Source organism: Micropterus salmoides, unplaced genomic scaffold, assembly GCF_014851395.1.
Source record: "Micropterus salmoides isolate LMB-PRFRI ecotype aquatic unplaced genomic scaffold, ASM1485139v1 Ms_hic_scaffold_64, whole genome shotgun sequence".
Taxonomy (NCBI): Eukaryota; Metazoa; Chordata; class Actinopteri; order Centrarchiformes; family Centrarchidae; genus Micropterus; species Micropterus salmoides.
Genome location: NW_024044393.1, coordinates 1 through 22,406, shown reverse-complemented (window position 1 = coordinate 22,406; position 22,406 = coordinate 1). Strand labels below are relative to the sequence as shown.

Sequence of the window (22,406 nt, the reverse complement as noted above, 5' to 3'; positions counted from 1 at the left end):
TCTGCCGCACTACACCGCTCCTATGCACCCTGCACTGGCCAAAGGAGAGCAGTGTCAATCGGCCTCATCGCCAAAAAGGGTCATATCGAAGAAGAGTGAGGGCTGAAGTCAACGCCCTGCGCTACGCTGCGTGACAAATGACGGGCAGAGTCTGCCCGACACACGTGCCAAGGTCAGTGGGCGCGTCCTCGTTAGTATAGTGGACAGTATCCGCCTGTCACGCGGAAGACCGGGGTTCGATTCCCCGACGGGAGACTGGACTTTTCTACAGCTGCTGATTATTCACCAAGAAAGACCAAAGAATAACAGCAGCATCGAGCGTGACCGCTGTCCGACGAGGCGAGGATATGGCTTAGCTTCCCATTAACAAAAGACAATAAGCCAAGCAGAAAAAGGCAATAGCAACACTTGACTGTATGAGTCAATTTCTCAGTTCCGTCTGTCGCCTTTATTAGCAAGTCGTGTTGTATTGTGTACCCGGAGCATACATTGTGCGGCTGTCAAAAAAATCTGAGTGAGTACAGTTTGCTTTTTATAGCGCGTTTACAGGACAACTTGGAGAGAATCTGCAATTGGCTCACACGCATCCTACACCCGGGCATGGTCAAAGCCTACACCCCAGCCTGCTACTGCCAATCGGCTTGATACTCCCTCACTCCAAAGGTGTCCCAGCTACCCCTCGACAAAATCGCGACTGTTTGCGGTCCTGGCTCCAGTAGCAAACTACAGCATTAGGCTGTCTTTAAACAACTGCTGAGTGTCTATGGGATCAAGTTGCATAATCATCTCGGGCCTAAACTCCCGCAACTGGCTCCTGGCTGCTGAGCCTGCATGTGCCGACCTCTGCAGCTAATCCAGCGTGCAGCAGCTCGGCTGGTCTTCAGCCTACCCAAGTTCTGCCGCACTACACGCTCCTCTGCACCCTGCACTGGCCAAAGGAGAGCAGTGTCAATCGGGCCTCATCGCCAAAAGGGTCATATCGAAGAAGAGTGAGGGCTTGAAGTCAACGCCCTGCGCTACGCTGCGTGACAAAATGACGGGCAGAGTCTGCCCGACACACGTGCCAAGGTCAGCGTTGGCGCCGTCCTCGTTAGTATAGTGGACAGTAGCAAACTACAGCATTAGGCTGTCTTTAAACAACTGCTGAGTGTCTATGGGATCAAGTTGCATAATCATCTCGGGCCTAAACTCCCGCAACTGGCTCCTGGCTGCTGAGCCTGCATGTGCCGACCTCTGCAGCTAATCCAGCGTGCAGCAGCTCGGCTGGTCTTCAGCCTACCCAAGTTCTGCCGCACTACACCGCTCCTCTGCACCCTGCACTGGCCAAAGGAGAGCAGTGTCAATCGGGCCTCATCGCCAAAAAGGGTCATATCGAAGAAGAGTGAGGGCTTGAAGTCAACGCCCTGCGCTACGCTGCGTGACAAAATGACGGGCAGAGTCTGCCCGACACACGTGCCAAGGTCAGCGTGGGCGCCGTCCTCGTTAGTATAGTGGACAGTATCTCCGCCTGTCACGCGGAAGACCGGGGTTCGATTCCCCGACGGGAGACTGGACTTTTCTACCAGCTGCTGATTATTCACCAAGAAAGACCAAAAGAATAACAGCAGCATCGAGCGTGACGCCGCTGTCCGACCGAGGCGAGGATATGCTTAGCTTCCCCATTAACAAAAGACAATAAGCCAAGCAGAAAAAGGCAATAGCAACACTTGACTGTATGAGTCAATTTCTCAGTTCCTGTCTGTCGCCTTTATTAGCAAGTCGTGTTGTATTGTGTACCCCGGAGCTATACATTGTGCGGCTGTCAAAAAATCTGAGTGAGTACAGTTTGCTTTTTATAGCGCGTTTACAGGACAACTTGGAGAGAATCTGCAATTGGCTCACACGATCCTACACCCCGGGCATGGTCAAAGCCTACACCCCAGCCTGCTACTGCCAATCGGCTTGATACTCCCTCACTCCAAAGGTGTCCCAGCTACCCCTCGACAAAATCGCGACTGTTTGCGGTCCTGGCTCCAGTAGCAAACTACAGCATTAGGCTGTCTTTAAACAACTGCTGAGTGTCTATGGGATCAAGTTGCATAATCATCTCGGGCCTAAACTCCCGCAACTGGCTCCTGGCTGCTGAGCCTGCATGTGCCGACCTCTGCAGCTAATCCAGCGTGCAGCAGCTCGGCTGGTCTTCAGCCTACCCAAGTTCTGCCGCACTACACCGCTCCTCTGCACCCTGCACTGGCCAAAGGAGAGCAGTGTCAATCGGGCCTCATCGCCAAAAAGGGTCATATCGAAGAAGAGTGAGGGCTTGAAGTCAACGCCCTGCGCTACGCTGCGTGACAAAATGACGGGCAGAGTCTGCCCGACACACGTGCCAAGGTCAGCGTTGGCGCCGTCCTCGTTAGTATAGTGGACAGTAGCAAACTACAGCATTAGGCTGTCTTTAAACAACTGCTGAGTGTCTATGGGATCAAGTTGCATAATCATCTCGGGCCTAAACTCCCGCAACTGGCTCCTGGCTGCTGAGCCTGCATGTGCCGACCTCTGCAGCTAATCCAGCGTGCAGCAGCTCGGCTGGTCTTCAGCCTACCCAAGTTCTGCCGCACTACACCGCTCCTCTGCACCCTGCACTGGCCAAAGGAGAGCAGTGTCAATCGGGCCTCATCGCCAAAAAGGGTCATATCGAAGAAGAGTGAGGGCTTGAAGTCAACGCCCTGCGCTACGCTGCGTGACAAAATGACGGGCAGAGTCTGCCCGACACACGTGCCAAGGTCAGCGTGGGCGCCGTCCTCGTTAGTATAGTGGACAGTATCTCCGCCTGTCACGCGGAAGACCGGGGTTCGATTCCCCGACGGGGAGACTGGACTTTTCTACCAGCTGCTGATTATTCACCAAGAAAGACCAAAAGAATAACAGCAGCATCGAGCGTGACGCCGCTGTCCGACCGAGGCGAGGATATGCTTAGCTTCCCCATTAACAAAAGACAATAAGCCAAGCAGAAAAAGGCAATAGCAACACTTGACTGTATGAGTCAATTTCTCAGTTCCTGTCTGTCGCCTTTATTAGCAAGTCGTGTTGTATTGTGTACCCCGGAGCTATACATTGTGCGGCTGTCAAAAAATCTGAGTGAGTACAGTTTGCTTTTTATAGCGCGTTTACAGGACAACTTGGAGAGAATCTGCAATTGGCTCACACGCATCCTACACCCCGGGCATGGTCAAAGCCTACACCCCAGCCTGCTACTGCCAATCGGCTTGATACTCCCTCACTCCAAAGGTGTCCCAGCTACCCCTCGACAAAATCGCGACTGTTTGCGGTCCTGGCTCCAGTAGCAAACTACAGCATTAGGCTGTCTTTAAACAACTGCTGAGTGTCTATGGGATCAAGTTGCATAATCATCTCGGGCCTAAACTCCCGCAACTGGCTCCTGGCTGCTGAGCCTGCATGTGCCGACCTCTGCAGCTAATCCAGCGTGCAGCAGCTCGGCTGGTCTTCAGCCTACCCAAGTTCTGCCGCACTACACCGCTCCTCTGCACCCTGCACTGGCCAAAGGAGAGCAGTGTCAATCGGGCCTCATCGCCAAAAAGGGTCATATCGAAGAAGAGTGAGGGCTTGAAGTCAACGCCCTGCGCTACGCTGCGTGACAAAATGACGGGCAGAGTCTGCCCGACACACGTGCCAAGGTCAGCGTTGGCGCCGTCCTCGTTAGTATAGTGGACAGTAGCAAACTACAGCATTAGGCTGTCTTTAAACAACTGCTGAGTGTCTATGGGATCAAGTTGCATAATCATCTCGGGCCTAAACTCCCGCAACTGGCTCCTGGCTGCTGAGCCTGCATGTGCCGACCTCTGCAGCTAATCCAGCGTGCAGCAGCTCGGCTGGTCTTCAGCCTACCCAAGTTCTGCCGCACTACACCGCTCCTCTGCACCCTGCACTGGCCAAAGGAGAGCAGTGTCAATCGGGCCTCATCGCCAAAAAGGGTCATATCGAAGAAGAGTGAGGGCTTGAAGTCAACGCCCTGCGCTACGCTGCGTGACAAAATGACGGGCAGAGTCTGCCCGACACACGTGCCAAGGTCAGCGTGGGCGCCGTCCTCGTTAGTATAGTGGACAGTATCTCCGCCTGTCACGCGGAAGACCGGGGTTCGATTCCCCGACGGGGAGACTGGACTTTTCTACCAGCTGCTGATTATTCACCAAGAAAGACCAAAAGAATAACAGCAGCATCGAGCGTGACGCCGCTGTCCGACCGAGGCGAGGATATGCTTAGCTTCCCCATTAACAAAAGACAATAAGCCAAGCAGAAAAAGGCAATAGCAACACTTGACTGTATGAGTCAATTTCTCAGTTCCTGTCTGTCGCCTTTATTAGCAAGTCGTGTTGTATTGTGTACCCCGGAGCTATACATTGTGCGGCTGTCAAAAAATCTGAGTGAGTACAGTTTGCTTTTTATAGCGCGTTTACAGGACAACTTGGAGAGAATCTGCAATTGGCTCACACGCATCCTACACCCCGGGCATGGTCAAAGCCTACACCCCAGCCTGCTACTGCCAATCGGCTTGATACTCCCTCACTCCAAAGGTGTCCCAGCTACCCCTCGACAAAATCGCGACTGTTTGCGGTCCTGGCTCCAGTAGCAAACTACAGCATTAGGCTGTCTTTAAACAACTGCTGAGTGTCTATGGGATCAAGTTGCATAATCATCTCGGGCCTAAACTCCCGCAACTGGCTCCTGGCTGCTGAGCCTGCATGTGCCGACCTCTGCAGCTAATCCAGCGTGCAGCAGCTCGGCTGGTCTTCAGCCTACCCAAGTTCTGCCGCACTACACCGCTCCTCTGCACCCTGCACTGGCCAAAGGAGAGCAGTGTCAATCGGGCCTCATCGCCAAAAAGGGTCATATCGAAGAAGAGTGAGGGCTTGAAGTCAACGCCCTGCGCTACGCTGCGTGACAAAATGACGGGCAGAGTCTGCCCGACACACGTGCCAAGGTCAGCGTTGGCGCCGTCCTCGTTAGTATAGTGGACAGTAGCAAACTACAGCATTAGGCTGTCTTTAAACAACTGCTGAGTGTCTATGGGATCAAGTTGCATAATCATCTCGGGCCTAAACTCCCGCAACTGGCTCCTGGCTGCTGAGCCTGCATGTGCCGACCTCTGCAGCTAATCCAGCGTGCAGCAGCTCGGCTGGTCTTCAGCCTACCCAAGTTCTGCCGCACTACACCGCTCCTCTGCACCCTGCACTGGCCAAAGGAGAGCAGTGTCAATCGGGCCTCATCGCCAAAAAGGGTCATATCGAAGAAGAGTGAGGGCTTGAAGTCAACGCCCTGCGCTACGCTGCGTGACAAAATGACGGGCAGAGTCTGCCCGACACACGTGCCAAGGTCAGCGTTGGCGCCGTCCTCGTTAGTATAGTGGACAGTAGCAAACTACAGCATTAGGCTGTCTTTAAACAACTGCTGAGTGTCTATGGGATCAAGTTGCATAATCATCTCGGGCCTAAACTCCCGCAACTGGCTCCTGGCTGCTGAGCCTGCATGTGCCGACCTCTGCAGCTAATCCAGCGTGCAGCAGCTCGGCTGGTCTTCAGCCTACCCAAGTTCTGCCGCACTACACCGCTCCTCTGCACCCTGCACTGGCCAAAGGAGAGCAGTGTCAATCGGGCCTCATCGCCAAAAAGGGTCATATCGAAGAAGAGTGAGGGCTTGAAGTCAACGCCCTGCGCTACGCTGCGTGACAAAATGACGGGCAGAGTCTGCCCGACACACGTGCCAAGGTCAGCGTTGGCGCCGTCCTCGTTAGTATAGTGGACAGTAGCAAACTACAGCATTAGGCTGTCTTTAAACAACTGCTGAGTGTCTATGGGATCAAGTTGCATAATCATCTCGGGCCTAAACTCCCGCAACTGGCTCCTGGCTGCTGAGCCTGCATGTGCCGACCTCTGCAGCTAATCCAGCGTGCAGCAGCTCGGCTGGTCTTCAGCCTACCCAAGTTCTGCCGCACTACACCGCTCCTCTGCACCCTGCACTGGCCAAAGGAGAGCAGTGTCAATCGGGCCTCATCGCCAAAAAGGGTCATATCGAAGAAGAGTGAGGGCTTGAAGTCAACGCCCTGCGCTACGCTGCGTGACAAATGACGGGCAGAGTCTGCCCGACACACGTGCCAAGGTCAGCGTGGGCGCCGTCCTCGTTAGTATAGTGGACAGTATCTCCGCCTGTCACGCGGAAGACCGGGGTTCGATTCCCCGACGGGGAGACTGGACTTTTCTACCAGCTGCTGATTATTCACCAAGAAAGACCAAAAGAATAACAGCAGCATCGAGCGTGACGCCGCTGTCCGACCGAGGCGAGGATATGCTTAGCTTCCCCATTAACAAAAGACAATAAGCCAAGCAGAAAAAGGCAATAGCAACACTTGACTGTATGAGTCAATTTCTCAGTTCCTGTCTGTCGCCTTTATTAGCAAGTCGTGTTGTATTGTGTACCCCGGAGCTATACATTGTGCGGCTGTCAAAAAATCTGAGTGAGTACAGTTTGCTTTTTATAGCGCGTTTACAGGACAACTTGGAGAGAATCTGCAATTGGCTCACACGCATCCTACACCCCGGGCATGGTCAAAGCCTACACCCCAGCCTGCTACTGCCAATCGGCTTGATACTCCCTCACTCCAAAGGTGTCCCAGCTACCCCTCGACAAAATCGCGACTGTTTGCGGTCCTGGCTCCAGTAGCAAACTACAGCATTAGGCTGTCTTTAAACAACTGCTGAGTGTCTATGGGATCAAGTTGCATAATCATCTCGGGCCTAAACTCCCGCAACTGGCTCCTGGCTGCTGAGCCTGCATGTGCCGACCTCTGCAGCTAATCCAGCGTGCAGCAGCTCGGCTGGTCTTCAGCCTACCCAAGTTCTGCCGCACTACACCGCTCCTCTGCACCCTGCACTGGCCAAAGGAGAGCAGTGTCAATCGGGCCTCATCGCCAAAAAGGGTCATATCGAAGAAGAGTGAGGGCTTGAAGTCAACGCCCTGCGCTACGCTGCGTGACAAAATGACGGGCAGAGTCTGCCCGACACACGTGCCAAGGTCAGCGTTGGCGCCGTCCTCGTTAGTATAGTGGACAGTAGCAAACTACAGCATTAGGCTGTCTTTAAACAACTGCTGAGTGTCTATGGGATCAAGTTGCATAATCATCTCGGGCCTAAACTCCCGCAACTGGCTCCTGGCTGCTGAGCCTGCATGTGCCGACCTCTGCAGCTAATCCAGCGTGCAGCAGCTCGGCTGGTCTTCAGCCTACCCAAGTTCTGCCGCACTACACCGCTCCTCTGCACCCTGCACTGGCCAAAGGAGAGCAGTGTCAATCGGGCCTCATCGCCAAAAAGGGTCATATCGAAGAAGAGTGAGGGCTTGAAGTCAACGCCCTGCGCTACGCTGCGTGACAAAATGACGGGCAGAGTCTGCCCGACACACGTGCCAAGGTCAGCGTTGGCGCCGTCCTCGTTAGTATAGTGGACAGTAGCAAACTACAGCATTAGGCTGTCTTTAAACAACTGCTGAGTGTCTATGGGATCAAGTTGCATAATCATCTCGGGCCTAAACTCCCGCAACTGGCTCCTGGCTGCTGAGCCTGCATGTGCCGACCTCTGCAGCTAATCCAGCGTGCAGCAGCTCGGCTGGTCTTCAGCCTACCCAAGTTCTGCCGCACTACACCGCTCCTCTGCACCCTGCACTGGCCAAAGGAGAGCAGTGTCAATCGGGCCTCATCGCCAAAAAGGGTCATATCGAAGAAGAGTGAGGGCTTGAAGTCAACGCCCTGCGCTACGCTGCGTGACAAAATGACGGGCAGAGTCTGCCCGACACACGTGCCAAGGTCAGCGTGGGCGCCGTCCTCGTTAGTATAGTGGACAGTATCTCCGCCTGTCACGCGGAAGACCGGGGTTCGATTCCCCGACGGGGAGACTGGACTTTTCTACCAGCTGCTGATTATTCACCAAGAAAGACCAAAAGAATAACAGCAGCATCGAGCGTGACGCCGCTGTCCGACCGAGGCGAGGATATGCTTAGCTTCCCCATTAACAAAAGACAATAAGCCAAGCAGAAAAAGGCAATAGCAACACTTGACTGTATGAGTCAATTTCTCAGTTCCTGTCTGTCGCCTTTATTAGCAAGTCGTGTTGTATTGTGTACCCCGGAGCTATACATTGTGCGGCTGTCAAAAAATCTGAGTGAGTACAGTTTGCTTTTTATAGCGCGTTTACAGGACAACTTGGAGAGAATCTGCAATTGGCTCACACGCATCCTACACCCCGGGCATGGTCAAAGCCTACACCCCAGCCTGCTACTGCCAATCGGCTTGATACTCCCTCACTCCAAAGGTGTCCCAGCTACCCCTCGACAAAATCGCGACTGTTTGCGGTCCTGGCTCCAGTAGCAAACTACAGCATTAGGCTGTCTTTAAACAACTGCTGAGTGTCTATGGGATCAAGTTGCATAATCATCTCGGGCCTAAACTCCCGCAACTGGCTCCTGGCTGCTGAGCCTGCATGTGCCGACCTCTGCAGCTAATCCAGCGTGCAGCAGCTCGGCTGGTCTTCAGCCTACCCAAGTTCTGCCGCACTACACCGCTCCTCTGCACCCTGCACTGGCCAAAGGAGAGCAGTGTCAATCGGGCCTCATCGCCAAAAAGGGTCATATCGAAGAAGAGTGAGGGCTTGAAGTCAACGCCCTGCGCTACGCTGCGTGACAAAATGACGGGCAGAGTCTGCCCGACACACGTGCCAAGGTCAGCGTTGGCGCCGTCCTCGTTAGTATAGTGGACAGTAGCAAACTACAGCATTAGGCTGTCTTTAAACAACTGCTGAGTGTCTATGGGATCAAGTTGCATAATCATCTCGGGCCTAAACTCCCGCAACTGGCTCCTGGCTGCTGAGCCTGCATGTGCCGACCTCTGCAGCTAATCCAGCGTGCAGCAGCTCGGCTGGTCTTCAGCCTACCCAAGTTCTGCCGCACTACACCGCTCCTCTGCACCCTGCACTGGCCAAAGGAGAGCAGTGTCAATCGGGCCTCATCGCCAAAAAGGGTCATATCGAAGAAGAGTGAGGGCTTGAAGTCAACGCCCTGCGCTACGCTGCGTGACAAAATGACGGGCAGAGTCTGCCCGACACACGTGCCAAGGTCAGCGTGGGCGCCGTCCTCGTTAGTATAGTGGACAGTATCTCCGCCTGTCACGCGGAAGACCGGGGTTCGATTCCCCGACGGGGAGACTGGACTTTTCTACCAGCTGCTGATTATTCACCAAGAAAGACCAAAAGAATAACAGCAGCATCGAGCGTGACGCCGCTGTCCGACCGAGGCGAGGATATGCTTAGCTTCCCCATTAACAAAAGACAATAAGCCAAGCAGAAAAAGGCAATAGCAACACTTGACTGTATGAGTCAATTTCTCAGTTCCTGTCTGTCGCCTTTATTAGCAAGTCGTGTTGTATTGTGTACCCCGGAGCTATACATTGTGCGGCTGTCAAAAAATCTGAGTGAGTACAGTTTGCTTTTTATAGCGCGTTTACAGGACAACTTGGAGAGAATCTGCAATTGGCTCACACGCATCCTACACCCGGGCATGGTCAAAGCCTACACCCCAGCCTGCTACTGCCAATCGGCTTGATACTCCCTCACTCCAAAGGTGTCCCAGCTACCCCTCGACAAAATCGCGACTGTTTGCGGTCCTGGCTCCAGTAGCAAACTACAGCATTAGGCTGTCTTTAAACAACTGCTGAGTGTCTATGGGATCAAGTTGCATAATCATCTCGGGCCTAAACTCCCGCAACTGGCTCCTGGCTGCTGAGCCTGCATGTGCCGACCTCTGCAGCTAATCCAGCGTGCAGCAGCTCGGCTGGTCTTCAGCCTACCCAAGTTCTGCCGCACTACACCGCTCCTCTGCACCCTGCACTGGCCAAAGGAGAGCAGTGTCAATCGGGCCTCATCGCCAAAAAGGGTCATATCGAAGAAGAGTGAGGGCTTGAAGTCAACGCCCTGCGCTACGCTGCGTGACAAAATGACGGGCAGAGTCTGCCCGACACACGTGCCAAGGTCAGCGTTGGCGCCGTCCTCGTTAGTATAGTGGACAGTAGCAAACTACAGCATTAGGCTGTCTTTAAACAACTGCTGAGTGTCTATGGGATCAAGTTGCATAATCATCTCGGGCCTAAACTCCCGCAACTGGCTCCTGGCTGCTGAGCCTGCATGTGCCGACCTCTGCAGCTAATCCAGCGTGCAGCAGCTCGGCTGGTCTTCAGCCTACCCAAGTTCTGCCGCACTACACCGCTCCTCTGCACCCTGCACTGGCCAAAGGAGAGCAGTGTCAATCGGGCCTCATCGCCAAAAAGGGTCATATCGAAGAAGAGTGAGGGCTTGAAGTCAACGCCCTGCGCTACGCTGCGTGACGAAATGACGGGCAGAGTCTGCCCGACACACGTGCCAAGGTCAGCGTGGGCGCCGTCCTCGTTAGTATAGTGGACAGTATCTCCGCCTGTCACGCGGAAGACCGGGGTTCGATTCCCGACGGGGAGACTGGACTTTTCTACCAGCTGCTGATTATTCACCAAGAAAGACCAAAAGAATAACAGCAGCATCGAGCGTGACGCCGCTGTCCGACCGAGGCGAGGATATGCTTAGCTTCCCCATTAACAAAAGACAATAAGCCAAGCAGAAAAAGGCAATAGCAACACTTGACTGTATGAGTCAATTTCTCAGTTCCTGTCTGTCGCCTTTATTAGCAAGTCGTGTTGTATTGTGTACCCCGGAGCTATACATTGTGCGGCTGTCAAAAAATCTGAGTGAGTACAGTTTGCTTTTTATAGCGCGTTTACAGGACAACTTGGAGAGAATCTGCAATTGGCTCACACGCATCCTACACCCGGGCATGGTCAAAGCCTACACCCCAGCCTGCTACTGCCAATCGGCTTGATACTCCCTCACTCCAAAGGTGTCCCAGCTACCCCTCGACAAAATCGCGACTGTTTGCGGTCCTGGCTCCAGTAGCAAACTACAGCATTAGGCTGTCTTTAAACAACTGCTGAGTGTCTATGGGATCAAGTTGCATAATCATCTCGGGCCTAAACTCCCGCAACTGGCTCCTGGCTGCTGAGCCTGCATGTGCCGACCTCTGCAGCTAATCCAGCGTGCAGCAGCTCGGCTGGTCTTCAGCCTACCCAAGTTCTGCCGCACTACACCGCTCCTCTGCACCCTGCACTGGCCAAAGGAGAGCAGTGTCAATCGGGCCTCATCGCCAAAAAGGGTCATATCGAAGAAGAGTGAGGGCTTGAAGTCAACGCCCTGCGCTACGCTGCGTGACGAAATGACGGGCAGAGTCTGCCCGACACACGTGCCAAGGTCAGCGTGGGCGCCGTCCTCGTTAGTATAGTGGACAGTATCTCCGCCTGTCACGCGGAAGACCGGGGTTCGATTCCCCGACGGGGAGACTGGACTTTTCTACCAGCTGCTGATTATTCACCAAGAAAGACCAAAAGAATAACAGCAGCATCGAGCGTGACGCCGCTGTCCGACCGAGGCGAGGATATGCTTAGCTTCCCCATTAACAAAAGACAATAAGCCAAGCAGAAAAAGGCAATAGCAACACTTGACTGTATGAGTCAATTTCTCAGTTCCTGTCTGTCGCCTTTATTAGCAAGTCGTGTTGTATTGTGTACCCCGGAGCTATACATTGTGCGGCTGTCAAAAAATCTGAGTGAGTACAGTTTGCTTTTTATAGCGCGTTTACAGGACAACTTGGAGAGAATCTGCAATTGGCTCACACGCATCCTACACCCGGGCATGGTCAAAGCCTACACCCCAGCCTGCTACTGCCAATCGGCTTGATACTCCCTCACTCCAAAGGTGTCCCAGCTACCCCTCGACAAAATCGCGACTGTTTGCGGTCCTGGCTCCAGTAGCAAACTACAGCATTAGGCTGTCTTTAAACAACTGCTGAGTGTCTATGGGATCAAGTTGCATAATCATCTCGGGCCTAAACTCCCGCAACTGGCTCCTGGCTGCTGAGCCTGCATGTGCCGACCTCTGCAGCTAATCCAGCGTGCAGCAGCTCGGCTGGTCTTCAGCCTACCCAAGTTCTGCCGCACTACACCGCTCCTCTGCACCCTGCACTGGCCAAAGGAGAGCAGTGTCAATCGGGCCTCATCGCCAAAAAGGGTCATATCGAAGAAGAGTGAGGGCTTGAAGTCAACGCCCTGCGCTACGCTGCGTGACAAAATGACGGGCAGAGTCTGCCCGACACACGTGCCAAGGTCAGCGTTGGCGCCGTCCTCGTTAGTATAGTGGACAGTAGCAAACTACAGCATTAGGCTGTCTTTAAACAACTGCTGAGTGTCTATGGGATCAAGTTGCATAATCATCTCGGGCCTAAACTCCCGCAACTGGCTCCTGGCTGCTGAGCCTGCATGTGCCGACCTCTGCAGCTAATCCAGCGTGCAGCAGCTCGGCTGGTCTTCAGCCTACCCAAGTTCTGCCGCACTACACCGCTCCTCTGCACCCTGCACTGGCCAAAGGAGAGCAGTGTCAATCGGGCCTCATCGCCAAAAAGGGTCATATCGAAGAAGAGTGAGGGCTTGAAGTCAACGCCCTGCGCTACGCTGCGTGACAAAATGACGGGCAGAGTCTGCCCGACACACGTGCCAAGGTCAGCGTTGGCGCCGTCCTCGTTAGTATAGTGGACAGTAGCAAACTACAGCATTAGGCTGTCTTTAAACAACTGCTGAGTGTCTATGGGATCAAGTTGCATAATCATCTCGGGCCTAAACTCCCGCAACTGGCTCCTGGCTGCTGAGCCTGCATGTGCCGACCTCTGCAGCTAATCCAGCGTGCAGCAGCTCGGCTGGTCTTCAGCCTACCCAAGTTCTGCCGCACTACACCGCTCCTCTGCACCCTGCACTGGCCAAAGGAGAGCAGTGTCAATCGGGCCTCATCGCCAAAAAGGGTCATATCGAAGAAGAGTGAGGGCTTGAAGTCAACGCCCTGCGCTACGCTGCGTGACGAAATGACGGGCAGAGTCTGCCCGACACACGTGCCAAGGTCAGCGTGGGCGCCGTCCTCGTTAGTATAGTGGACAGTATCTCCGCCTGTCACGCGGAAGACCGGGGTTCGATTCCCCGACGGGGAGACTGGACTTTTCTACCAGCTGCTGATTATTCACCAAGAAAGACCAAAAGAATAACAGCAGCATCGAGCGTGACGCCGCTGTCCGACCGAGGCGAGGATATGCTTAGCTTCCCCATTAACAAAAGACAATAAGCCAAGCAGAAAAAGGCAATAGCAACACTTGACTGTATGAGTCAATTTCTCAGTTCCTGTCTGTCGCCTTTATTAGCAAGTCGTGTTGTATTGTGTACCCCGGAGCTATACATTGTGCGGCTGTCAAAAAATCTGAGTGAGTACAGTTTGCTTTTTATAGCGCGTTTACAGGACAACTTGGAGAGAATCTGCAATTGGCTCACACGCATCCTACACCCCGGGCATGGTCAAAGCCTACACCCCAGCCTGCTACTGCCAATCGGCTTGATACTCCCTCACTCCAAAGGTGTCCCAGCTACCCCTCGACAAAATCGCGACTGTTTGCGGTCCTGGCTCCAGTAGCAAACTACAGCATTAGGCTGTCTTTAAACAACTGCTGAGTGTCTATGGGATCAAGTTGCATAATCATCTCGGGCCTAAACTCCCGCAACTGGCTCCTGGCTGCTGAGCCTGCATGTGCCGACCTCTGCAGCTAATCCAGCGTGCAGCAGCTCGGCTGGTCTTCAGCCTACCCAAGTTCTGCCGCACTACACCGCTCCTCTGCACCCTGCACTGGCCAAAGGAGAGCAGTGTCAATCGGGCCTCATCGCCAAAAAGGGTCATATCGAAGAAGAGTGAGGGCTTGAAGTCAACGCCCTGCGCTACGCTGCGTGACGAAATGACGGGCAGAGTCTGCCGACACACGTGCCAAGGTCAGCGTGGGCGCCGTCCTCGTTAGTATAGTGGACAGTATCTCCGCCTGTCACGCGGAAGACCGGGGTTCGATTCCCCGACGGGGAGACTGGACTTTTCTACCAGCTGCTGATTATTCACCAAGAAAGACCAAAAGAATAACAGCAGCATCGAGCGTGACGCCGCTGTCCGACCGAGGCGAGGATATGCTTAGCTTCCCCATTAACAAAAGACAATAAGCCAAGCAGAAAAAGGCAATAGCAACACTTGACTGTATGAGTCAATTTCTCAGTTCCTGTCTGTCGCCTTTATTAGCAAGTCGTGTTGTATTGTGTACCCCGGAGCTATACATTGTGCGGCTGTCAAAAAATCTGAGTGAGTACAGTTTGCTTTTTATAGCGCGTTTACAGGACAACTTGGAGAGAATCTGCAATTGGCTCACACGCATCCTACACCCCGGGCATGGTCAAAGCCTACACCCCAGCCTGCTACTGCCAATCGGCTTGATACTCCCTCACTCCAAAGGTGTCCCAGCTACCCCTCGACAAAATCGCGACTGTTTGCGGTCCTGGCTCCAGTAGCAAACTACAGCATTAGGCTGTCTTTAAACAACTGCTGAGTGTCTATGGGATCAAGTTGCATAATCATCTCGGGCCTAAACTCCCGCAACTGGCTCCTGGCTGCTGAGCCTGCATGTGCCGACCTCTGCAGCTAATCCAGCGTGCAGCAGCTCGGCTGGTCTTCAGCCTACCCAAGTTCTGCCGCACTACACCGCTCCTCTGCACCCTGCACTGGCCAAAGGAGAGCAGTGTCAATCGGGCCTCATCGCCAAAAAGGGTCATATCGAAGAAGAGTGAGGGCTTGAAGTCAACGCCCTGCGCTACGCTGCGTGACAAAATGACGGGCAGAGTCTGCCCGACACACGTGCCAAGGTCAGCGTTGGCGCCGTCCTCGTTAGTATAGTGGACAGTAGCAAACTACAGCATTAGGCTGTCTTTAAACAACTGCTGAGTGTCTATGGGATCAAGTTGCATAATCATCTCGGGCCTAAACTCCCGCAACTGGCTCCTGGCTGCTGAGCCTGCATGTGCCGACCTCTGCAGCTAATCCAGCGTGCAGCAGCTCGGCTGGTCTTCAGCCTACCCAAGTTCTGCCGCACTACACCGCTCCTCTGCACCCTGCACTGGCCAAAGGAGAGCAGTGTCAATCGGGCCTCATCGCCAAAAAGGGTCATATCGAAGAAGAGTGAGGGCTTGAAGTCAACGCCCTGCGCTACGCTGCGTGACAAAATGACGGGCAGAGTCTGCCCGACACACGTGCCAAGGTCAGCGTTGGCGCCGTCCTCGTTAGTATAGTGGACAGTAGCAAACTACAGCATTAGGCTGTCTTTAAACAACTGCTGAGTGTCTATGGGATCAAGTTGCATAATCATCTCGGGCCTAAACTCCCGCAACTGGCTCCTGGCTGCTGAGCCTGCATGTGCCGACCTCTGCAGCTAATCCAGCGTGCAGCAGCTCGGCTGGTCTTCAGCCTACCCAAGTTCTGCTGCCGCACTACACCGCTTCCTCTGCACCCTGCACTGGCCAAAGGAGAGCAGTGTCAATCGGGCCTCATCGCCAAAAAGGTCATATCAAGAAGAGTGGAGGCTTTGAAGTCAACGCCCTGCGCTACGCTGCGTGACGAAATGACGGGCAGAGTCTGCCCCACACGTGCCAAGTCAGCGGGGCGCCGTCCTCGTTAGTATAGTGGACAGTATCTCCGCCTTCACGCGAAGACCGGGGTTCGATTCCCCCGACGGGAGACTGACTTTTCTACCAGCTGCTGATTATTCACCAAGAAAGACCAAAGAATAACAGCATCGAGCGTGACGCCGCTGTCCTACCGAGGCGAGTATAGCTTAGCTTCCCCATTACAAAAGACAATAAGCCAAGCAGAAAAAGGCAATAGCAACACTTGACTGTATGAGTCATTTCTCTCAGTTTCCTGTCTGTCGCCTTTATTGCAAGTCGTGTTGTATTGTGTACCCCGAGCTATACATTGTGCGCGGCTCAAAAAATCTGAGTGGTACAGTTTTGCTTTTTTATAGCGCGTTTACAGGACAACTTGGAGAGAACTGCAATTGGCTCACACGCATCCTACACCCCGGGCATGGTCAAGCCTACACCCCAGCCTGCTACTGGCCAATCGCTTGATACTCCCTCACTCCAAAGGTGTCCCAGCTACCCCTCGCAAAATCGCGACTGTTTTGCGGTCCTGGCTCCCAGTAGCAAACTACAGCATTAGGCTGTCTTTAAACAACTGCTGATGTCTATGGGATCAGTTGCATAATCATCTCGGGCCTAAACTCCCGCAACTGGCTCCGGCTGCTGAGCCTGCATGTGCCGACCTCGCAGCTAATCCAGCGTGCAGCAGCTCGCTGGTCTTCAGCCTACCCAAGTTCTGCCGCACTACCCGCTCCTCTGCACCCTGCACTGGCCAAAGGAGCATGTCAATCGGGCCTCATCGCCAAAAAGGGGTCATATCGAAGAAGATGAGGGCTTGAAGTCACGCCCTGCGCTACTCTGCGTGACAAATGACGGGCAGAGTCTGCCCGACACACGTGCCAAGGTCATCGTTGGCGCCGTCCTCGTTAGTATAGTGGACAGTAGCAAACTACAGCATTAGGCGTCTTTAAACACTGCTGAGTGTCTATGGGATCAAGTTGCATAATCTCTCGGCCTAAACTCCCGCAACTGGCTCCTGGCTGCTGAGCCTGCATGTGCCGACCTCTGCAGCTAATCCACGTGCAGCAGCTCGGCTGGTCTTCAGCCTACCCAAGTTCTGCCGCACTACACCGCTCCTCTGCACCCTGCACTGGCCAAAGAGCAGTGTCAATCGGCCTCATCGCCAAAAAGGGTCATATCGAAGAGAGTGAGGGCTTGAAGTCACGCCCTGCGCTACGCTGCGTGACAAAATGACGGGCAGAGTCTGCCCGACACACGTGCCAAGGTCAGCGTTGGCGCCGTCCTCGTTAGTATAGTGGACAGTAGCAAACTACAGCATTAGGCTGTCTTTAAACAACTGCTGAGTGTCTATGGATCAAGTTGCATAATCATCTCGGGCCTAAACTCCCGCAACTGGCTCCTGGCTGCTGAGCCTGCATGTGCCGACCTCTGCAGCTAATCCAGCGTGCAGCAGCTCGGCTGGTCTTCAGCCTACCCAAGTTCTGCCGCACTACACCGCTCCTCTGCACCCTGCACTGGCCAAAGGAGCATGTCAATCGGGCCTCATCGCCAAAAAGGGTCATATCGAAGAAGAGTGAGGGCTTGAAGTCAACGCCCTGCGCTACGCTGCGTGACAAAATGACGGGCAGAGTCTGCCCGCACACGTGCCAAGGTCAGCGTGGGCGCCGTCCTCGTTAGTATAGTGGACAGTATCTCCGCCTGTCACGCGGAAGACCGGGTTCGATTCCCCGACGGGAGACTGGACTTTTCTACCAGCTGCTGATTATTCACCAAGAAAGACCAAAGAATAACAGCAGCATCGAGCGTGACGCCGCTGTCCGACCGAGGCAGGATATGCTTAGCTTCCCCATTAACAAAAGACAATAAGCCAAGCAGAAAAAGGCAATAGCAACACTTGACTGTATGAGTCAATTTCTCAGTTCCTGTCTGTCGCCTTTATTAGCAATCGTGTTGTATTGTGTACCCCGGAGCTATACATTGTGCGGCTGTCAAAAATCTGAGTGAGTACAGTTTGCTTTTTATAGCGCGTTTACAGGACACTTGGAGAGAATCTGCAATTGGCTCACACGCATCCTACACCCCGGCATGGTCAAAGCCTACCCCCAGCCTGCTACTGCCAATCGGCTTGATACTCCCTCACTCCAAAGGTGTCCCAGCTACCCCTCGACAAATCGCGACTGTTTGCGGTCCTGGCTCCAGTAGCAAACTACAGCATTAGGCTGTCTTTAACAACTGCTGAGTGTCTATGGGATCAAGTTGCATAATCATCTCGGGCCTAAACTCCCGCAACTGGCTCCTGGCTGCTGAGCCTGCATGTGCCGACCTCTGCAGCTAATCCAGCGTGCAGCAGCTCGGCTGGTCTTCAGCCTACCCAAGTTCTGCCGCACTACACCGCTCCTCTGCACCCTGCACTGGCCAAGGAGAGCAGTGTCAATCGGGCCTCATCGCCAAAAAGGGTCATATCGAAGAAGAGTGAGGGCTTGAAGTCAACGCCCTGCGCTACGCTGCGTGACAAAATGACGGGCAGAGTCTGCCCGACACACGTGCCAAGGTCAGCGTTGGCGCCGTCCTCGTTAGTATAGTGGACAGTAGCAAACTACAGCATTAGGCTGTCTTTAAACAACTGCTGAGTGTCTATGGGATCAAGTTGCATAATCATCTCGGGCCTAAACTCCCGCAACTGGCTCCTGGCTGCTGAGCCTGCATGTGCCGACCTCTGCAGCTAATCCACGTGCAGCAGCTCGGCTGGTCTTCAGCCTACCCAAGTTCTGCCGCACTACACCGCTCCTCTGCACCCTGCACTGGCCAAAGGAGAGCAGTGTCAATCGGGCCTCATCGCCAAAAAGGGTCATATCGAAGAAGAGTGAGGGCTTGAAGTCAACGCCCTGCGCTACGCTGCGTGACAAAATGACGGGCAGAGTCTGCCCGACACACGTGCCAAGGTCAGCGTTGGCGCCGTCCTCGTTAGTATAGTGACAGTAGCAAACTACAGCATTAGGCTGTCTTTAAACAACTGCTGAGTGTCTATGGGATCAAGTTGCATAATCATCTCGGGCCTAAACTCCCGCAACTGGCTCCTGGCTGCTGAGCCTGCATGTGCCGACCTCTGCAGCTAATCCAGCGTGCAGCAGCTCGGCTGGTCTTCAGCCTACCCAAGTTCTGCCGCACTACACCGCTCCTCTGCACCCTGCACTGGCCAAAGAGCAGTGTCAATCGGGCCTCATCGCCAAAAAGGGTCATATCGAAGAAGAGTGAGGGCTTGAAGTCAACGCCCTGCGCTACGCTGCGTGACGAAATGACGGGCAGAGTCTGCCCGACACACGTGCCAAGGTCAGCGTGGGCGCCGTCCTCGTTAGTATAGTGGACAGTATCTCCGCCTGTCACGCGGAAGACCGGGTTCGATTCCCCGACGGGGAGACTGGACTTTTCTACCAGCTGCTGATTATTCACCAAGAAAGACCAAAAGAATAACAGCAGCATCGAGCGTGACGCCGCTGTCCGACCGAGGCGAGGATATGCTTAGCTTCCCCATTAACAAAGACAATAAGCCAAGCAGAAAAAGGCAATAGCAACACTTGACTGTATGATCAATTTCTCAGTTCCTGTCTGTCGCCTTTATTAGCAAGTCGTGTTGTATTGTGTACCCCGGAGCTATACATTGTGCGGCTGTCAAAAAATCTGAGTGAGTACAGTTTGCTTTTTATAGCGCGTTTACAGGACAACTTGGAGAGAATCTGCAATTGGCTCACACGCATCCTACACCCCGGGCATGGTCAAAGCCTACACCCCAGCCTGCTACTGCCAATCGGCTTGATACTCCCTCACTCCAAAGGTGTCCCAGCTACCCCTCGACAAAATCGCGACTGTTTGCGGTCCTGGCTCCAGTAGCAAACTACAGCATTAGGCTGTCTTTAAACAACTGCTGAGTGTCTATGGGATCAAGTTGCATAATCATCTCGGGCCTAAACTCCCGCAACTGGCTCCTGGCTGCTGAGCCTGCATGTGCCGACCTCTGCAGCTAATCCAGCGTGCAGCAGCTCGGCTGGTCTTCAGCCTACCCAAGTTCTGCCGCACTACACCGCTCCTCTGCACCCTGCACTGGCCAAAGGAGAGCAGTGTCAATCGGGCCTCATCGCCAAAAAGGGTCATATCGAAGAAGAGTGAGGGCTTGAAGTCAACGCCCTGCGCTACGCTGCGTGACAAAATGACGGGCAGAGTCTGCCCGACACACGTGCCAAGGTCAGCGTTGGCGCCGTCCTCGTTAGTATAGTGGACAGTAGCAAACTACAGCATTAGGCTGTCTTTAAACAACTGCTGAGTGTCTATGGGATCAAGTTGCATAATCATCTCGGGCCTAAACTCCCGCAACTGGCTCCTGGCTGCTGAGCCTGCATGTGCCGACCTCTGCAGCTAATCCAGCGTGCAGCAGCTCGGCTGGTCTTCAGCCTACCCAAGTTCTGCCGCACTACACCGCTCCTCTGCACCCTGCACTGGCCAAAGGAGAGCAGTGTCAATCGGGCCTCATCGCCAAAAAGGGTCATATCGAAGAAGAGTGAGGGCTTGAAGTCAACGCCCTGCGCTACGCTGCGTGACAAAATGACGGGCAGAGTCTGCCCGACACACGTGCCAAGGTCAGCGTTGGCGCCGTCCTCGTTAGTATAGTGGACAGTAGCAAACTACAGCATTAGGCTGTCTTTAAACAACTGCTGAGTGTCTATGGGATCAAGTTGCATAATCATCTCGGGCCTAAACTCCCGCAACTGGCTCCTGGCTGCTGAGCCTGCATGTGCCGACCTCTGCAGCTAATCCAGCGTGCAGCAGCTCGGCTGGTCTTCAGCCTACCCAAGTTCTGCCGCACTACACCGCTCCTCTGCACCCTGCACTGGCCAAAGGAGAGCAGTGTCAATCGGGCCTCATCGCCAAAAAGGGTCATATCGAAGAAGAGTGAGGGCTTGAAGTCAACGCCCTGCGCTACGCTGCGTGACGAAATGACGGGCAGAGTCTGCCCGACACACGTGCCAAGGTCAGCGTGGGCGCCGTCCTCGTTAGTATAGTGGACAGTATCTCCGCCTGTCACGCGGAAGACCGGGGTTCGATTCCCCGACGGGGAGACTGGACTTTTCTACCAGCTGCTGATTATTCACCAAGAAGACCAAAAGAATAACAGCAGCATCGAGCGTGACGCCGCTGTCCGACCGAGGCGAGGATATGCTTAGCTTCCCCATTAACAAAAGACAATAAGCCAAGCAGAAAAAGGCAATAGCAACACTTGACTGTATGAGTCAATTTCTCAGTTCCTGTCTGTCGCCTTTATTAGCAAGTCGTGTTGTATTGTGTACCCCGGAGCTATACATTGTGCGGCTGTCAAAAAATCTGAGTGAGTACAGTTTGCTTTTTATAGCGCGTTTACAGGACAACTTGGAGAGAATCTGCAATTGGCTCACACGCATCCTACACCCCGGGCATGGTCAAAGCCTACACCCCAGCCTGCTACTGCCAATCGGCTTGATACTCCCTCACTCCAAAGGTGTCCCAGCTACCCCTCGACAAAATCGCGACTGTTTGCGGTCCTGGCTCCAGTAGCAAACTACAGCATTAGGCTGTCTTTAAACAACTGCTGAGTGTCTATGGGATCAAGTTGCATAATCATCTCGGGCCTAAACTCCCGCAACTGGCTCCTGGCTGCTGAGCCTGCATGTGCCGACCTCTGCAGCTAATCCAGCGTGCAGCAGCTCGGCTGGTCTTCAGCCTACCCAAGTTCTGCCGCACTACACCGCTCCTCTGCACCCTGCACTGGCCAAAGGAGAGCAGTGTCAATCGGCCTCATCGCCAAAAAGGGTCATATCGAAGAAGAGTGAGGGCTTGAAGTCAACGCCCTGCGCTACGCTGCGTGACAAATGACGGGCAGTCTGCCCGACACACTGCCAAGGTCAGCGTTGGCGCCGTCCTCGTTAGTATAGTGGACAGTAGCAAACTACAGCATTAGGCTGTCTTTAAACAACTGCTGAGTGTCTATGGGATCAAGTTGCATAATCATCTCGGGCCTAAACTCCCGCAACTGGCTCCTGGCTGCTGAGCCTGCATGTGCCGACCTCTGCAGCTATCCAGCGTGCAGCAGCTCGGCTGGTCTTCAGCCTACCCAAGTTCTGCCGCACTACACCGCTCCTCTGCACCCTGCACTGGCCAAAGGAGAGCATGTCAATCGGGCCTCATCGCCAAAAGGGTCATATCGAAGAGTGAGGGCTTGAAGTCAACGCCCTGCGCTACGCTGCGTGACAAAATGACGGGCAGAGTCTGCCCGACACACGTGCCCAAGGTCAGCGTTGGCGCCGTCCTCGTTAGTATAGTGGACAGTAGCAAACTACAGCATTAGGCTGTCTTTAAACACTGCTGATGTCTATGGGATCAAGTTGCATAATCATCTCGGGCCTAAACTCCCGCAACTGGCTCCTGGCTGCTGAGCCTGCATGTGCCGACCTCTGCAGCTAATCCAGCGTGCAGCAGCTCGGCTGGTCTTCAGCCTACCCAAGTTCTGCCGCACTACACCCGCTCCTCTGCACCCTCGAACTGGCCAAAGGAGAGCAGTGTCAACGGGTGGCCTCATCGCCAAAAAGGGTCATATCGAAGAAGAGTGAGGGCTTGAAGTCACGCCCTGCGCTACGCTGCGTGACAAAATGACGGGCAGTCGCCCGACACACGTGCCAAGGTCAGCGTGGGCGCCGTCCTCGTT

At 54.1% G+C, this 22,406-nt stretch overlaps 9 non-coding genes across 9 annotated transcripts; all 9 read left to right on the top strand.

Moving 5' to 3' along the window:
- The first annotated feature begins 2,778 nt into the window (after positions 1–2,778).
- On the top strand, positions 2,779–2,850 carry trnad-guc. The gene has a single exon. It is a non-coding gene; the product is annotated as a tRNA-Asp (tRNA).
- Positions 2,851–4,082: 1,232 nt separating this feature from the next.
- trnad-guc lies at positions 4,083–4,154 on the top strand. Its single transcript has one exon. It is a non-coding gene; the product is annotated as a tRNA-Asp (tRNA).
- Positions 4,155–6,169: 2,015 nt separating this feature from the next.
- On the top strand, positions 6,170–6,241 carry trnad-guc. Its single transcript has one exon. It is a non-coding gene; the product is annotated as a tRNA-Asp (tRNA).
- Positions 6,242–7,865: 1,624 nt separating this feature from the next.
- Positions 7,866–7,937, top strand: trnad-guc. The gene has a single exon. It is a non-coding gene; the product is annotated as a tRNA-Asp (tRNA).
- A 1,232-nt stretch (positions 7,938–9,169) lies between these two features.
- Positions 9,170–9,241, top strand: trnad-guc. The gene has a single exon. It is a non-coding gene; the product is annotated as a tRNA-Asp (tRNA).
- A 2,141-nt stretch (positions 9,242–11,382) lies between these two features.
- trnad-guc lies at positions 11,383–11,454 on the top strand. Its single transcript has one exon. It is a non-coding gene; the product is annotated as a tRNA-Asp (tRNA).
- A 1,623-nt stretch (positions 11,455–13,077) lies between these two features.
- Positions 13,078–13,149, top strand: trnad-guc. The gene has a single exon. It is a non-coding gene; the product is annotated as a tRNA-Asp (tRNA).
- An 839-nt stretch (positions 13,150–13,988) lies between these two features.
- Positions 13,989–14,060, top strand: trnad-guc. Its single transcript has one exon. It is a non-coding gene; the product is annotated as a tRNA-Asp (tRNA).
- A 6,655-nt stretch (positions 14,061–20,715) lies between these two features.
- trnad-guc lies at positions 20,716–20,787 on the top strand. The gene has a single exon. It is a non-coding gene; the product is annotated as a tRNA-Asp (tRNA).
- Positions 20,788–22,406: the final 1,619 nt, after the last annotated feature.